The following is an 18,936-nucleotide window of genomic DNA, read 5'->3' on the forward strand; positions in this document are numbered from 1 at the left end:
AGGGAGCAGGGGGAGGAGAGGAAAAGAGCAATGCTGGGAGAGATGAAACGAGGCCTGAAATAGAGGAGAGCTGACAATATCAGGTCCCCACCTAGAAGAACAGAAAATTTTCAAAAGAGGCCCAACCCCTAGGGCTCCTGTTTTCTCTCGTTTTGGAATTTGTTGTGAATTTTATAATCTTCTCTAGACTCAGTACTGCCCTATTTAAAGCCAAGCTGGAAATGTGGGCAGCTCGGTGGAGGGCGGGGCCCCTCTAGAAACTGCCTGTGTTCATCAGGATTCTTTTTGGTGGCAAATTGGACAAATCTAAGCAAAAGGATATGTATTTTTCGCTCTCATAACCCAAAAATGACAAGAGCTGAGGTGTGGCTGGGCCTCACTGATGACGAGAAGCTTAGGACTTGCTAAGGTGGTTAATATCTAAATCATTACATAAATCTAACTAATCATTGTACATAACTATATATAATTCCATACTTACATATTATGTGCTTACATACAATTAGGGCTTGCTAAGGTTATTGAGATATATATATATATATATATATACCTATATTTTATATAACTATAAAATTATATATGTTTGGTATTGTATATATTGTAATAATACATTATATAATTTTATAAATTATATATAATATATATTAACCTTAGCAAGACCTAATCATTCTATATTATATAAACATATAATTATACAGTGTATATTAGGTAATTAAATTACATATTATACTATATAATTAAATTACATAATTATATATTAATTACATAATTATATTATATACTATTTATGTGTTAATATCAACATTTTATGCTATATCATTTATTAGGCCCTAACTAGGTGCCCTTCGTGTCTGCCCTTTTTGCATATTGGCAGGTTTTTTCTAACCAATTTTTATTACTAGGTGGGTTCTGTAGTAGATGGCAGCTCTCAAGCTCACATTTTGTCTGCTATAACTTCAGAAAGGGAAGTGCTTGTCTCCTCGGTACTGGCTCAAAGTCTTGGTTAAGCACTGCTTTGGCCCTCCCTGTGTCATGTACAGCCCCTGGGGCTGTGCATGGGACTAGGGTCCATGTCTGACAGCCTCCCTCTCTCCTCACCACCAAGAACAAGTATCTGGGAGACAGATGGTGCAGGGGAGAGGGGAGGAGCATTGCTCAAAGAAGACACAGATAACCTTCACTGAAAGAAGGAACAGGGCTGGGAAGACACAAGAAATAACTCCCCACTGACTGCTTCAGATCAAGAAGCCCTTGAGCCTGATTTTCCTAATGTGCACTGCATGGAGCACATAGAATATTCTTCAATTGATGCGATTTTTTAAGGCTCCCTGAAAAGTTCTGTTCTTGAAAATAATGGGTTGAACAGGTTTTGTTTATTCTAGGAATTTTCAGGATGTTTACTGCAAATCATCTAAAGAAATAGGCAAGTGTTTCTCAGACCAATTTGACTGTGGAACCCTTTACCTCCTTAAACATTTTTGGGACCAGCATTCACTCCAACATGCTTCAGGAACTGTGACCTTAAGTCTGAGATAAGGACCTGGAGCCAAGATGTAGGGTTCTTCCCCTTGTTAGTACCTCATTGCGGAGAACCATCCTGAATTAGACAATTAAGCGTCCATTTAATATGACTTCTAGAATGAAGAACCTGCTCCATTTCCCTCAAGGCTTGTCTACTCTGACTACCCATTTAATATGCCTTACCTCCCCGTTTGTACCCTCTTGACCTTGCTCAGGAAGGTCTGATCTCAGGTTCAATCAGCCTATTTCAAAAGCTGAGAAAAGTTATGGAGGCCAAGTATGCAGACACTGCAGCTGACTAGAGGATGCTGGTGCACAGGTCTGATGGCAGCCATGACTGGTGCTGGCCACCTGAGTGTCGACATCACAGGCTGGAAGATGGCTGGTGTCTCCAACCCCACAATGCTCAGGCATGGAACGGAAATGGCCAAAGACAAAGGACTCCACACTGTCCTCAAGGCCCAGTACCCCGAGTGGCACATGGCAGCCCTGGGAAATGCCTTCTCTCTTCCTCTTCACTAGTTGTCCAGAGTGTTAACAGCCTGGCTTAAAGCTCACTCTGGGTCAGTCCCACTAAACTAGGACCAGAATATGTTAGCAAAATAAACCAAGGTACAAACCTTCCAAAGAGCCTCTGTGTCTTGTTAGTGATCCTAAAGCTGAATGGACTAAGGCTTACAAATGTTTTTCCCTGTAACAAATTTTTCATGGGAATCATTATAAATATATGTACTTTATTAAGCACTAACTAGGTGCCAGGAATTGTGCTGTGCCTTACATACATTATTTCATCTTCACCTCACAAAAATTGTATCAGATAAACACATTTATATCTCCATCTACGAATGAGGAAATAAAACACAGAAAGACAAATAATCCAAGGCTATGTGATGCCAGGGTTCAGGGCCATACAGGGCCATCCCCATCCAACTTAAACTGGTGCTTCCAATCTATATGTCCACTCAAGACAGTCTGCTTCATGTCACTCAAAAACTGGGTGTCAATATTCCATGTGTTTCCAGTGTTATTACAACTATAAAGCTACTTGGAAGCCCTTAAGAGGGAAAGCTCTGGATTCTGACATACATCACTTAATTCACTACATGCAAAGATGTACACACGTGCCCAGTGGTTTCAACAGTGCCCTTGCTGGATACTAGCCCTGCAGCCTCGGATCCTGGGATCTGTGAACCTTCTTGCCTTACTCAAAGGCTCAGAAAACTCTCCCAGGTCTCTCATCTCTAAAGAACAGGAAGGTAGCCCCAAAAGCCCTCTGTCAATTGCCTTTGTGTTCCCCTTCCCAAGGCTACCTTGTCAAAGCTACCATTCCTGTTCTACCCTTCACTTTATCTGCTTTTACTCTTCCAATCGCCACCAATATTTATAGTCACTCAATAACTGTACAATCATGTTCTGGATGACTACTATTTTGGGGACACTAAGATAAATACTACACATGTATGTATGAGTGTGATACATATATACATATACCCACAAATACATCTATGCACACACATACATATCTGTGGCCTTCTATTTTCATGACACCTTAGTAAAACCACAAACCACTTACTAGTCATGGCACCACTGTTATGTGACAATTTCACTGAGGTTTTGTTTCCTCATTTGTAAAATGGTGACTATGGTAACTTTCTTAAAGGACTCTTATAATAGTTACATGAGATAATTTCTGTAAATTGCCTGCCACAATGTCCAGCCTTTGGGCACTCACTAAATAATTACTGTCACCACTACTGTCCCAGCATCCTTTAGTAATGAATTGTGTGGCTCACATTATCATTCATTCAAATCTTCCTTTCTTCATTCACTGAGTTAATTCACTCATTCATTCAGAGATTCTGGGGTCGAGCCTAGATAAAATTCTCCATGGGTGGCCTCCTCAGATTATTTTGAGAAAGAGGGGAAAAAGAAAGGGCACGGAGATGTATTATACAAAGATTTGTTGAGTATTTACTTTGGATCAGGACTTCACTAGTATTTTCTATTTAATCCTTCCAGCAACCATGAAAGTATCTTCATCCTCATTTTAATGAAGAAATTGAGTTCCAGAAATATTAGGTATCTTGTCCAAGGTCATACAGGTGGTGAGAGGCAGAGCCCAGATTCCATCACAGATGTCACATTCTGAATACTGTGGTTGTATCCCTGAGCCAAACGTCTACCCAAACCACTAGGGAATAATCAGCCTTGAAGAGTAAAATGTGGTTTTTAAGAAAGCAGAGTGTACAGTACTACAACCCAGTGACAAATGCCATTTTCCTTTTTAGCACCTTGAGCTACAATCAGTCCCCAAACATACACCAGATAGGAACTGAAAAGCCCTGGTTATACAAGTACAGTTCCAAAAATAAAATGAGTGTTTTTTATAAAAAGCCAGAGAGAGACTAAAAAACAGCAGGAGCGCAAACTATGTGGAAATACAGACTTAGAAATAAGGGCAAATCAATCTCCTCTCCCAGAGCAGTAACACCATCCTCAAGATCTCTGACCATTTCCATGCCCTGAGACCCACAAGGACCCTGGAAACATAGAGCAACCTGAAGTCCTTATTCATTAACTATTCATTGCCAAAGATGTTCTGCAACTACTGTAACTCTGTTCCTTCTGTGAGTCATACCCTGTGCTAAGCACCAGAGACAACTACAGCACCAGGTTCTTGCCCTCACTGAATTTCCACTCTAGTGGAAAGAAAGGATTATTAAATAATCCTATAAATAAGTATATAATTGCACTTACAATAAGCACTATAAAGGAGAAACATCTGGAGCTGTGAGCCTCTATAATAGGGTGAAGTGCCATAATCAGGAAAACCTGATTACTTTAAATTTACATTACCCTAAAGAAGTGAAGAGTAAGTTGAGAGAGAGGGAGACAGCGATGTGTATTGGTGAAAGTTCTTAGATACAAACAAGAAAGTCACCTTTAGCTAGTTTAAGACAGCAGGCTTTTATGGAGGGATATTAGACAGCTCACAGGATCATAGAGAGGACAGAGAACCTGAGCTTCTAGCATCACCTTCTCCAGCAGAAATAAACTGAGGCGTGGGTACCAGTACGGGATGGTGATCTAGAAAGATCTCCAACTTGCTTCTCTCCATTTCTTCCCATATGACTTTCATTTCAAACTTTCCCTGTGGTTTCACCTCTTGAAACACCATGTCTCAGCTTGGATGAGCCACCTGAAAGACAATCAGTGAGTATGTAGAGTAGGCATGAGGATCTTTCCAAATGGGCTCAAATTTTATCACTCAGGATTATGCTGCTCCCCTGCTCAAAATCTACTAAGAGTTTCATGACTTCAAGATAAAAGTGAAACCCATTGCGTGGCTCCCAGCACTGTTAATGAGCTGGCTATAACCTACATATAACAGACACATCCACACCATTCCTTGCCTATGTGGAATTCTGCATTCCAGAGCTCGCCTATACATCCAACAGATGTAGCTAAGCAGTGGGTAAGGCAGCTGGAAAGAGAAGTGACCACAATGAGCAGGTGGCTTTCTGAAAAATGTAGCTATTTATCTGCCTCACTAGTGATGAGCAGCCACAAGCTTCCTCTGACAAGGCGTTTAAGGAATGGGAAAACTGCATTGTATCCTTTCCTTCTGTTAATAAACAATAAAGTAATTTGCACTTTATAAAAATATGTTAACTCTGTCACTTGGTAGGAGAGTACTTTGATTAAAAAGGCCCTCTGTGTACTCCGTTTCTCAACAGTAGCTAGAATTCTATCATTAAAGCCTGCTTCTAACAGATTTTGGCCCAAATACTAGAAGCTGGTTCTTCCACTATGAGGTGCCTCCAACAGAGAGACTGTTTGACAGAGAGGCCATGGGACAGATGACTTGCTACTAGGAAACCCTAATGAAGGTTTCCACAAACGTGCAATCTGTATATGTGTCCAGCTCACCTGAACAGGTTTGGCTGCCAGATTCAGGCAAGAAAAATGTAAATATTGTGTCTAGACTCAAGGATAAAGGTGGTGTTGATGAGTTTGTCTCCCCAGGTGTATTATTGAGGACTAGCCACTTCTAGCTGAAAACAGAAATTTAAGGTAACAGTTTCAGAACCGTGTGCTGGATTAGGTGGAACCTCCAGATTTTTCTGGGGGTGAGGGTGCATGCTCAGCCTGCACTGTAAGCCCATCATGAAGGCAAGCTGGACTTCTAAAGTAAGAACCTCTGGAGGATCTCGTCTGTACACAGTGAAATCTTAACACAAGACAGATGGGTTTGAATGTATTTTTCCCCTGACATACACATCTCCTGGGGAGAGCTAAGGCAGACTAGTCCGGGGATGTTCTTCTCCCGGGTGAGAGGCTAAGTATGAATGGAGAGTCCAAGGAAGCCCCATGTCAACCAGGATAATGGTGCAGTTTGTGTGGATATCTTATGGCTATAAAGCCTTTATGTTCTCTGGGATAAAAAAATATTTCCCTCAAATGCGATATTCTGCTTTAGGCAAAATTGTATACCTTAAAAACATCCCCAAAATCATAGAGCTCCAAATTTCCAGGACTCTTATTTTGACTAATACACCAGAGAGTGAGAGAGAGAAGGAAAGAGGGAAGGAGAAAGGGAGGAATGGATGGAGAGAGAGGGAGAGAGAGAGGGGGAGAGAGAGGGGGAGAGAGAGGGAGAGAGAGAGGGAGAGAGAGAGGGAGGGAGAGAGGGAGGGAGGCAGGTAGAAGAAAGAAAACCAGACCTCCCACCTTCTTTAGTTTTTTTATAGGTTTAATTTACTATAAGATGAGAGTTTTAACCCCCAGAAATGGTAAAAAAAAAAAACAAAAAACTGTATGTTTTTGTGCATTTAGATGGTAAAAGATTTATAGTAGGCATAAAGAAAACAGTGATAGTTTAAAACTAAATTAACTACTCCAAAGAAATCCTTAGTTAAAAACTAACTAGACAGATTGTTACATAATTAAAGTGATAATTTCTTCAAATTTACTTCATTATAAATAGCATCGTACATATGTGAGAGAGAGAATAAGGAGAAATGGTTAGTTAACACTTGAAATATTTTGAACAGGAATCCACACTTCAGAGAGGGCTGCTTAAATTCTAATTATGAAAATCTATATATGAGACTTGTTTATCAGCTAAAAAGAGATCAGAAATTTTTTTTTCAGAACCCAATAGAAAAATGGGCAAATAAAATGAACAAACAATTAACTGAAGGGAAAACTCAAGATGCTAAAAAGCATATAAAGATTTCTCAAACTCATTAATTCTAGAAATGCAAATTTAAACCAAAATCTGACATTACAGACCCATCAGATTGACAAAACTAGAGAGCTGGATAGCATCAAAGTTGGTGGAACTTGGAACCCCTGTGCACTATTGGTGGGAACACAGGCAGGGGCAGGGGCGGCCATGCTGGAAACCAACCCAGCACCATTAACTAGGACCCAGGAATTCCCTTCTGAACAACCCCCAGGGAAGTTTTCTCAGATGCACATGGTAAATGGGCATGTTTGTTATAGCAGCATTTGCAGTACAAGGAGTTGAGGAAATGGAGGATGAATGATGAGGTGGAAGGTATGCAGATCAACATGCAGCCTTGGAAGCCATGTGTCAAAGATGGCAGAGCCAGGAGATGGAACCAGTTGGAAAAGCACTATGTGCCAATCAGGAACACTTGCTTTGGACTTTATAGGAGCAAGTTCATGTAAAGAAATTAAAAAAGAATTAAAACATGTCATAGGACAAAACTAAGAGATGTAACATTTCATCATCTAGTAACCATTGTATACACTTGGATTTGTGTGTTTAGGTTTCTGCATTTCCTTAATCAGATCTGTTACATCTGCCTGCTTACCTCAGGAATTAACCAAAAGAGTACTCCTCATTTTATTTCTTAAATAATCAAACGTCGTTTTAAAAAAGAATAAGAAATACCCAGGTGAGAAATATTCAAATGTGGCTCTCTTTATAGGGGTGGAAGCTAAAATGAGGCCAGTTATGAATAAAAAATCCAATATTTCTAATGTGCTGGTCAAATACATGCGGTTATGTTAAGTTTTTAATTATACAAGTGGCTTTATTTTGACTCACTTAAGTTCGTGAGATAACCCTAATTGCCTATTTAGTATCCATTTCCACTTTCTTACTAACAAAACAATTCAAACTATTCAGCCTCCCTGCTGCCCTTGCTGCTAGGCATAGTGATTTAATTCAGTCTGGCAATAAGATGTAAGTGGCCCTGACAAAGATGTTTTGCCTGAAATATAAAAGAAAGCTTTGTTGAGAGGTAGCCTTTTGCTTTCCCCCTTCCTCCTTATTTCTACCTGGACCATGGATGAGAGGTTTGAAGGGCAGCAGCCACCTCATAACCATAAGGCACACCAAGACTGAGCCAGAAAGTCGGCATGTTGAGGGTGACAAAACAGAGGGATTTAAAGGAGCTGGGTTCTGGTGGCTTTGCCGAGCCACAGGAACAGCCTGGACTCCCTGCTACCCACCAACCCTACCCTACTTCTTATAATCTGTTAGTCAGTGTTAGTTGGTATTCTATTAGTTGCAGAAAAATAGATTCCTGATACCATGTTAATCTTTCTGCACAATTTCAAATACAAGGACTTCCGTTTTCTTAAAAAAGTGGGGATGGTGGAGAAAGCCATGAGCTTAGTGTTCTATAATTTATATAAATGTCTTGTAAAGTAATTTAAATTTATAGTTTTAAAATGATATTCAGAAATTAAGTTGAGGGGGAAAAAAGATTGTCTGATAAGTAAGGGTTTCTCCTGAATATCCAACATAAAATATGAAATTGAAAATCTAAAACTCTATTTATAAAAGTGTATTTTTTAAAACTTCTTTTAAAAAGTCAGCTTGACAGTGTGGTGATTCCTCAAAGAACTAAAACAGAACTACCACTGGCCCAGCAATTCCATTACTGGGTATGCACCCAAAGGAATAGAAATCATTCTACCTTAAAGACACAGGCACATGTATGTTCACTGCAACAGTGTTTACAATAGCAAAGGCATGGAATCACCTAAATGACCATCAATGACAGATTGGATAAAGAAAGTGGACCACCTGAGGTTAGCAGTTCGAGACCAGCCTGGCCAACGTGGTGAAACTCTGTCTCTACTAAAAATACAAAAATTAGCCGGGCCTGGTGGTGTGTGCCTGTAATCCCAGCCACTCGGGAGGCTGAGGCACGAGAATCACTTGAACCTGGGAGGCAGAGGTTGCAGTGAGCTGAGATCGTGCCACTGCACTCCAGCCTGGGCAACAATAGGGAAACTCCATCTCAAAAAAAAAAAAAAAAAGAAAGAAAGAAAAAGAAAGCTTGGTACATATACACCATAGAATACTATGCAGCCATAAAAAAGGAAGAGATTGGGCTGGGCGCAGTGACTCACACCTGTAATCCCAGCACTTTGGGAGGCTGAGGCAGGCAGGTGGATCACCTAAGGTCAGGAGTTCCAGACCAGCCTGGCCAACATGGCAAAACCCAGTCTCTACTGAAAATTAAAAAAATTAAACGGGTGTGGTGGAGGGCACCTGTAATTCCAGCTACTCGGGAGGGTGAGGCAGGAGAATCACTTGAACCCGGGAGGCAGAGGTTGCAGTGAACTCAGATCACGCTGTTGCACTCCAGCCTGGGTGACAAGAGCAAGACTCTGTCTCAAAAAAAAAAAAAAAAGGGGAAGGGATTATGTCTTTTGCAGGAACATGAATAGAGCCTAGAGGCCATTATTCTTAGCAAACTAACACAGGAACAGAAAACCACATACTGCATGTTCTCACTTGTAAGTGGGAGTTAAATGATGAGAACGCATGGACACAAAGAGGTGGTTGGAAGGAAGGAGAAGATCAGAAAAAAATACCCACTGGGCACTGGGCTTAGTACCCGGGTGGCTAAATAATCTGTACAACAAACTCCCGTGGCAGAAGTTTACCTATATAAGAAACCTGCACGCGTAACTCTGAACCTCAAAGTTTTTTTTTTTTTAAATAAAAACATTTTTTAAAAGTCTGCTTGAGAAATAAATATGTCCTAACTAGGAAGAAGTGTAATATATACAAGTGTTTGTAAACAGCTGCAAGTTATAATTTTTATCAATTTCATGATAAATTCAAAATCAGGAAATAGAATGCTATTATAATCAAATTGTGCTTTAATTACTAATTTTATTTTTAAATATAATCTTTTAAAAAGAAAGTAATTAATATGCTATGAAACTGGCAACACTCTAAAATTATACTAAGGTATAAAAATAGAAACTTAAAATAAACATAAAATGCCATTAGAAGTTCAAGGATAAAATTTCTACCATGAAGTTGTAGAATCTGAGCCGAGAAAAGAAAACAGAACTATTCCCTAACTTGTCTTTTAAGAAAACAAATCTTACACATGAGCTTTATTCTCTCTAAATGATTGGTAATTTCAAACTTGGGAACTTTTTATTGAATGCTTTAGTTCAAAAGAAATAAAAACATATTGTATAATAAAACTGGGAAATTTAACTTTTCATAGTCTAGCAATTTCCTTATAAATTGAAATAAGAAAAAAACATCTATTGGTAATTTTTTTTGTTGAAATTCAATTCTTTATAAGTGACTGTGTGATTTATCTGTCTAGCATTTGCACAGTTTCTACGGAAAGCAAAGATAGAAATATATCATGACATATTTTAATTATACCAAGATTAGGTTTTATGGCAGAGGCAAAGTAGCTGAAACTTTTTATGACTGCAATTTTCTACATTTCTTATACTTATTTTCATATAAAAACAACAATAAAATACAGTCTAGTTACTCTTAATTAAATTGATACTGGAAAATATATAAATGTAATGTTAATGTGGTATTACAATATTACAAATAATATTTCTAAATCCAAAGAACTGGGTTTTAAAAAATAAATTGCTTCTAATGAAACTAGATATTGTAAAATTATATAGATGCATACTGGGTTTACATAATTTTTAAGAAAAGTATTTTGGTAATACTGTTAATATTAATTGTAAGGTATCATTAATTTCCTTACATTTTGCTGCCTTCTATCTTCTGGGACCCTGGATTTATACAATATCGAGTGTGGCAGAGAACTGTACCACCTGCCATGGAGGAATTGTGCTCCTCCATGCAATTAGATGAGACTGCATGCTTAGTCCTGGCCAATGTGCTGTGGATCAAAGCAGTATGTGCCCCTTCCCAGACAAAGCATTGCAGAGCCAGGATGTGATACAGCATCTCTCTTTTTCCCCTGCTGAGGATGGTGCAGTTTTAAGATGGTGGGCCTGGCAATGGCTCACACCTGTAATCCCAGAATTTTGGGAGGCTGAGGCGGGTGAATCACCTGAGGTCAGGAGCTTGAGACCAGCCTGGCCAATTTGGTGAAACCCCGTCTCTACTAAAAATACTCTGTCTCAAAAAAAAAAAAAAAATATGGTGGACCCATGTCAGAGTGAATCCCTGAGTAATCATGTGGAGCATAACTCCCACTGACCCATAGTAAATATAAACCATGAGTGGAAAATAAATCTTTGATGTGTTAAACTATGTAGATTTATTTTGGCTAATTAACTGAGATAATTAGTATGTCTCTACTCATCTAAATAGAGTTCAACACAAAACTATCTAGAATGAGAGTTAAATAATGTCATTAATAACTACACATGCATATGCAAAATCTAGGTTTACATTTTAGTCCACAGAGATAATTTCAAGCAAAACACAATATTTTCCATTTGTCTATGTTCTGTACTAATTGTATGGAATGTCTGCATCACATACCACAAGTCCTATGGTTTTGTATTTCTTCAAGTCTTTCTGAGGAAAAATAAAAAGTGAATGAAAGTAGTTTTTTCCTCCAAATTATATACCATAACCAGATGATACCAAGAAGGAAAATTACCTGGAACTCTAAAATGTAAAACACACTCGCCATTATTTGGTCTTCACCAACCACCAAGTGTTTCTTGAAAGCTCTGTGGGATCTATTGTGCACCAAAAATCATGCTCAAATTCAGGAACCCCCCCCCCCCCCACCCCTGGAGACCAATCTTCCTTCTACATTTTGACCACTTCTTCCTTGTGTTCTCTGTATATTCCTCCTCTTCTTTGCCTTCAGTGGAGTGAGTCTCATGGTTTGCTTCTATGTCCCTAACCCTTTCACTCCACACTCTCTTCTTTGAAAAGCTCATCCCTATCTGTGGCTTCATTGACTTCCAAATGTCCCCCCCCACTATGCAGATCCCTTATCAGCAGTGTGGGCGCATGTGGCACCCAAAGGGCATCTCCACTTAGGTGTCTGGTAAGAACCTCAAGAAGTTCATCATTTCCCCCCAGCAAGCCTGCTTCTCTTCCTCTGTCCCTGCTCTCAGCATTGTCATCAACCCACACATCTAGAATATTATCCTTGGAAATCCTCACTCATCAAGTTTCCTCCCACCCCACACTCCTTAGTTTTCCCATTAAACTCGGACCTTCTCTTTTCACACACAGCTACACTTACCCATATTGCTGCACCAGCTCCAGTCTTACCCCACTCCTATCCATTCAACACTGCTTCAAGTGAGCTTCCTAAATGCCAATCTCACCTAAATCCTTCAGTGCCTCCCCATCGCCTAGGATTGAGTCCCCTTAGCATAGTACTCCAGGTTCCCTTTGATCTCATGCCTACATTTTTGTAATGGAGCCTCTTTTCTCCCTACTCCTCTCCCTAGCATCTGAGCTCCAGCTGTACTGAACTCCCTGTGCATCCTGGACTCTGCTTGCACCCTCATCTCTGGACCCTTGTTCATGCTATGCCCTGCGTCTGAAATGCCGTTCTCATCCAGTTCATCTGGTTAAGCACTAGTCATCATTCAGGTGTCAGTGTGGGCACTCCTTCTCTGCAGATGCCTTCTCTGCCAAGTTGACCCAGGCTTCTCCTCTCTGATGTTCCACTTCCCTGTGCTTCCCTAAAGTGGAAAGATAGAATCACCCTGTCATTGCCTGTCTACTAGCCTATCTATCCTCCTCACTCCCAACTCTATGAGCTTTCTATGGGTAGTGTCAGAGGTAGATTCTCCATGAATCTGAGGATGCCCGAGCTTCAGGCTCCTCACTTGCCCAGCTCCTTCCCAAGGCTCTTAGAGGGGCCACAACAATGTCCTCAAGCAGTGAGAACACAATCCTCAACAATGTCTTCTCATGGTCATATGATTTGTCAAAAAGATTCAAACACAACCCATTAAAAATGCCATCTTTTTCTACCTGACTTCCCCTCTATGTCACTTCCTTTCACGTGGGGTACACTGAAGTGGCTGTGGGATAGGTTTAATTTGGGGTCAGTGGGGGTATTTTACAAAAGCGCCTCACAGTAACTTTCGTGGAATATTCTTACTGTCTACTGCACAGACCCCTCCAGTATCATGTACAAAAGTGCAGGGCCAGAGATTGTGTTATGATATGAACATGTTCTACAGCACCTGGAGGTGGAAGACAAGCAAAGTTTAAAATGCTCAGAGCTGGAAGCTTATCTGTGTAATATTCTTAAAATCACAGGAAGAATAAAATTACTAGCAAAGACTTCTATGTTCCTCCACATCTAGATTGAAAATGCCTCTCAGGAATATATTCAATAATGTCATATATGGAATTATAAATTTGGCACACATTTAAAAATTTTTTATAGGAATACCACAAAATAAATCGTGTCATAATTCTTGTGCTATAGGGCACAAACCTGTAACAAAGCTACAAACAGACAACATGTCGATATGGGAAGTAGCATGTTTCAAACTTCCCTATGGATCAGGGCATATCTTGGTGTATCTGAAACAATTTGTCTTCCCCAAACCTGAAAGATTCAGATAAAACAGCATACAAAATCATCACCAATGCAGGAAGATGATCTGAAGAAAGCAGCCTGGCAAAAATGCTACACAATGTATGTAGTATAAAAGTAAGTTCACAGGGTACTATGTTAAACATGTATTTAAACTCCTTTGTGTATGCATTAATTTCAGAATAATATTGTCTATTTTTTTGAATTATCACTGCAAAACTCAAATATGACAGAAAGGAAGCATCCTAGTGGAAGCCAAAAATGTCAACTGAGAGACTAGCAAAGGCTTCACAATGTCCAAACCTCCTATATCACATGGATTAAAAAGCTGATGGCACAGAGGAAGATAAGGAAAGAATCACGATATTCAAAAAACAGAAATAGATAAAAAAAAAAAGAAGGGATAAAAAGGTTATAAGAATCAACACACTATCAAACAAGAAATAAAAGAGCAGAAGAGATGGAGTGCAGAATTCATATATCCAAGGTAGAGGTTTTGTTCACATTCACAACAATCCTCACTCTTACATGACATTACCGTAATGATGCATGAGGATAAAAAACTTCCCAGCTCTCAATAACATAAAGCAATTTTTGATGATAAACTATACAAGAGAAAGGACTGAATCGTCTTTTGGTCCTCCTTGGAAAATAACATCACAAAATCATTGTCATATGAAGAGATGATCAAAGACCATGCTATCAAAATATAATAACAAATACTATAGATATATGTCAGTTAATTCAAGTAGAGGATTGTTTTTCTGAATTTTTCAGCTTTTAAAAATGTAAAATTTGATGTAATTTCTTATGCTAAATAAATATTCACATTTTACCTATATTCATAATCTTATATTATTTTCACTAAAAGGATACATAGTAGTGAGATCCACTCCCAGGTGGGTGGGGACTCTGTTTTTCATATTTCTACCCCCATCTCAGCCCTGTGCTGGCACCTTGGACTTGCTCAGTAAATGAAAGAGATGAGTTAGTGAGCTGGCTATGTTACTATCGCTCTGCCTCTGTGACTCCCTAAGTCACGCCACCCTTTAGGCCTCTGATTATTCCTCTACATACAGAGAGTCCTTTCTTTCCCAAGGGTTTGGACATCCCTAGGGCTGAGGGATCTGCCTCAGAGTCTGCCAAGTCAGTCAGCAAAACTGCAGAACAGCTTGTACTCCACAGATAAGCAAATGTCCTGGGAACTTTATTTGGCTTTTTGTTTGTTTGTTCAAGGACTTCAATTTTTTAGAGCAGTTGGAGGTTCATGGAAAAACTGAATGGAAGGTAGAGAGATTTCCCACATACCCTCTCCCCGACACATCTAGAGCCTCCCCCATCATCAACATCCCCACCAGAGTGGCACATCACTTCCACCCATAGTTTATACCAAGGTGTCGTACATCCTATGGGTTTTAACAAATGCATAGCAACATGGATCCATCATTACAGTGTCTTAAGAGTAGTAGTTTCACTGCCCCCCAAAATCCTCTATGCTTTGCTTATTCATCATTTTTTCTCCCAAACTATTTATCTTTCTACTGTCTTCATAATTTTGCCATTTTTAGAATGTCATATAGTTAGAATTATACATTAAAGTTTCTTCCATGTCTTTTCATGGCTTAACAGTACATTAATTTTTAGTTCTGAATAATATTCCATCATCTGGATGTACCACAGTCTATTTATCCACTCACCTACCGAAGGAAATCTTGGTTGCTTCCAAGTTTTGGCAGCTACGAATAAAGCTACTATAAAGATCTATGTGCAGGTTTTTGTGTGGACATAAGTGTACAATTCCTTTGGGTAAATACCAAGGAGCATGACTGGGAGATAACACAGTAAAAGTATGTTTAATTTTGTAAGAAATCATAGAAACTTTGTTTTTGATGCACATGGCCCAGCAAAGAGTCCCTCTGTAACTGGGCCATTGTAGTTAAGCCAACATAGAAGTGATTAATCACCTGAAATCACATCCAATGTTGCATGTTCCTGCCCTATGGACAGTCTACAGGCTTGTTGATTTGCACATGAAATGGAAAGCATCTCACCATTCTCTAAAGCAATGGAAAATTCTCTCATCCTCTGTCATGGCTGATTCTTTGCACAGGTAATGTGCAGTGAGGATGCTCAGCTCACATTGATTTAGCATAGCCAGGCCTTTACTGTGTGTATTCTCCTGTTGGCTGCCTGAGTTCTAGGCAAGGCTGTTATTAATTCTCCTGCTTCAGGATGTTAGAGGATGGTTGAAGTTATTTTTTTTTCCTGGGCATATTTAAACGGACCTAGGACATTGTAATGGCTTGCCACAAATGGACTCCCTTCCAAAGGCAAGCTGCCCAACTTGATAATCTCTTTGAAGGCTCACATTCTGCTGCTGTCTCCTTCTACCCAAGTGCTGAGCAGAAGCCATGTGTGGAGCCAGGCTTCTACCATGCGGACCCACCCACAGCCCAGTGCAGAAAAGGACATTCACGCTGAATGTGCAACTGTCAGAATAAGCTACCGACTGTGCACTGAAGGAGACTCAGTTTTTCTTGCTCTAATAAATACTATAGAATACTTCTAGTAAAAACAACTATAGGGCACAAGCCCTGCCCAAGAGCTTTATTTTTCTAGTCAATCCTCTCAAAAAGGGCAAGCAGTTGGTAATACCCAAACAGACAAAACTCCCTGTATTTAACACTGTTTGCTTAATTGTAAAATAGCAGTGATGACAGAAACCACAATTGACTGCACACCTGCCTGGTGCCAGACCCTGTCCTAGGCAATGGGAGTGAAAGGTGAGAAAAGCACATTTTCTTCTCACAGCATTAAGGAGCTCATGGGGTCAGGATGGAGACAGACATTTAAACAGGGGATTTACAACAAAGCAAATCACAAACAACACAATGTTTAAAGGGAAGCTTGAGCAAGTCAGAGACATTTTTTGCTAATGCAGGACTAAAAGGAAGCTATTTGGCTTCCCAAAATAATTTTCCATGAAAACCCTTCCAGATTGTATTTAAAATAGAATTGGGTTTAGAGAAGGATCGGAAAACAGAGAGATGCAGATCCAACATCCAATCTTCGTCACTATGCATCTTTCCCCCATTAATCTTCACAGTAACTCCCATTATGTTATCACCACTTGATTATCTTTGTTTCTCAGATAAGAAAAAAACTGAGGCTCAGAGAGGTTAAGAGACCAAAGCCAGGTCACACAGCAGCACTAAATCTGAATGCAAGTGTGTAAAATTGTCAAGCCCATGTGTTCTCCAGCACCCAGCAATCTTTTCCGGAATGCAGACATAATACGAATAAGGGACCCCCTTGTATTATAGAACCTGGAACTTGAGAAACCCCCAGGCTGAATTGGAGGTGTTGAGTCCTGTTTCTTCGTTTCTTATTCCCCTTTCTCCTCCTGCTAAACACAGCTGCTTCGCCTTACCAAGCCCAAAATTCATTGCTGCTGGTGTTCAGGCCTGAGCTCAGCTCTCTGGGGACCATGTTTGAGGAGCTTGGTGACTCAGGCCCTCCACTCTAAATTCCTGTTAAGCACTCTAGATTTAATAGCTGCTATTAATACAAATTATGCTTCATTAAGCATGAAGCTAAGGAGAATGCAACTTGGAGGCTCCAGTTCAATACAGGGCTGAAGGACAAACAGAACGGCTATTTTTAATCCTGGCAATGTCAGTGGGGAGAGAGCAGCCTAACATTGCATGTGCCTGTCCCTACTTCTGCAAATTGAGTTTTCACATTTTCAAATAAGCATCGCTTGTTTTCAGCTTGTGATGTGTGACAGAGGTAAACCTTTCTAATCCTTGAGAGCTGGTAGTATCAAGAACATTTTTCCCTTCAGGAAACTTTTTTTCTACAAAACCTAAGAAGGTACAGGGAGGGAGAAGCTACCAGCAGGTCCCCTAGCAGGGGTTTCCGTTAGAAATCTTCCTGCAGACTCCAACTCCACACCTCAGTGAAGGCTCACAGGCTGGGGGTTAGGAAACCTTGCTATGCCACCCTATTAACCTCGCTGGTTTCATAGACTGTGTTCTATTCAGAGGCAGCTCAAAAGCAGGCAAAAATCATAACTGTGGAGTTCTTCTAGATTGGGAATCAGCAAGCATTTTCTGTAAAAGGCCAGAAAACAAATATTTTAGGCTTTGTAAGACCTATAATCTCTGCAATTGCCGCACAAAAGCCACTACAGACTACACGTAAAGGTATGCGCATGACCGTGTTCCAATAAAACTTTATCTGCAAAAATTAGGTGTAGGCCAGATTTGGACCACAGGCCATAGCACCCTACTTCTGTCTGCTTCAAATTGTCTGTCTCATCATAGATTTTGTTGTAATGGGTATAACCTTAGTTTTGTAAGAATATGTTATGACAACTCTATCTGTTTACCTACAAAATTGTGACAGCTGACAGCCATTTAAAAAGAAATTCTCTGTGTGATACCAGTACAGGCTTATGGCATTACCATGTGTGGATGGCTCGAATATAGTTGTTAGTCCCACTATGTTCAACTAAGTCTGTATCACATTGATGGGGGTGCAATTTGCAATCAGCACTTTAGCTGATAAGTCAATTTGGATATTTTTGTATTTTATATAGTACATGATCATTTTTGTTATAAGATTCTGACGATGAGTACACTGCCCTTTCTTCTAATGAAATGTTCTAGTTTACCCACTATAGTAGGTAAGATATCTGTTTGGCTAATTTTCATTCCTACCTCCTTTTGAGAAGTTCCTTGCCCTTCAGTTTGATGGTATTGCTTTGGCCAATGAGATATTAGAGCACATAAAGGGAGGAGAAGCTTGAAATGACAGGTCTGAGCATGCTTTCCACCATAAGTCATTCCAATAAGGTGATAGAGCTGCTTCCAAGAGTATATGAGGAATAGGGTAAGCCCTTGAATAAGATTGCTAGGGGAAAAAGAAAACAAAATTAAAAAAAAAAAAAACAGATTGCTAGGCCAGATGCAAAACTAGTCACTGTCTTACAGGGCAGTAAGACCACAACTGAAGGTTGGCAAGGGAGAGGTTATTTTCTGTTAAACAGATTACAAATTGGCATATAAGTTGACAATGTCTGGACTAAATAGTGAATAGCAAGGTCAGACACAGGTACATTCTCATAGATATTAAAAATTAATCTTCAGTTGAACCTGTTAACCATTAGAAGGATATCTGCCTGCATTTTTGCCTTATTCTCAAGCTTTAAGCAATTTTTCTTCATAATGTTGAGGGCTACATAATGATCCCAAAGAATGGTCTTGAAGTTGTAAAGGAAAGTCAGTGCCTAAGCAACAGCACTCAGGAATTTCCTAGGTGCAGCAGATCTGTTGACTCATGCAATGATGCGGCCATTCATTGTAAATAAACCATAGGTTTTGTGTACCCTGTTGCCTCAGCTGTTCCACCCAGTGTCAGGGGCAGAATGGCCAGAAACCCCATGATAAAGGAAGGCACAGGTCTTTCTTCCCATGCAGTGGCTTTTGTGGACTGGCTTAGACTGAGAACAATTGCAGCATCAGTAGATCCACTTGAAGCTCCACTTCAATTTGTTTAGCTTTCCCTGACATTGAGGCCACTAAGAAGGTTCGAACTCACC

General features: G+C 39.8%; 1 long non-coding RNA gene across 4 annotated transcripts in view; it reads right to left on the bottom strand.

Annotated features, from left to right (window-relative positions):
• Positions 1 to 4,469: 4,469 nt before the first annotated feature.
• LOC115934030 (uncharacterized) overlaps positions 4,470 to 18,936 on the bottom strand; it is a 93,579-nt gene continuing 79,112 nt past the window's right edge. For all 4 annotated transcript variants that reach the window (XR_004069880.3, XR_008678470.2, XR_008678471.2 and 1 more), the window contains one exon: positions 4,470 to 4,720. This is a non-coding gene — a long non-coding RNA (uncharacterized lncRNA). The remainder of the gene's footprint in view (positions 4,721 to 18,936) is intronic.

The sequence above is a fragment of the Gorilla gorilla genome, chromosome 2 (genome assembly GCF_029281585.2).
Source record: "Gorilla gorilla gorilla isolate KB3781 chromosome 2, NHGRI_mGorGor1-v2.1_pri, whole genome shotgun sequence".
NCBI lineage: Eukaryota > Metazoa > Chordata > Mammalia > Primates > Hominidae > Gorilla > Gorilla gorilla.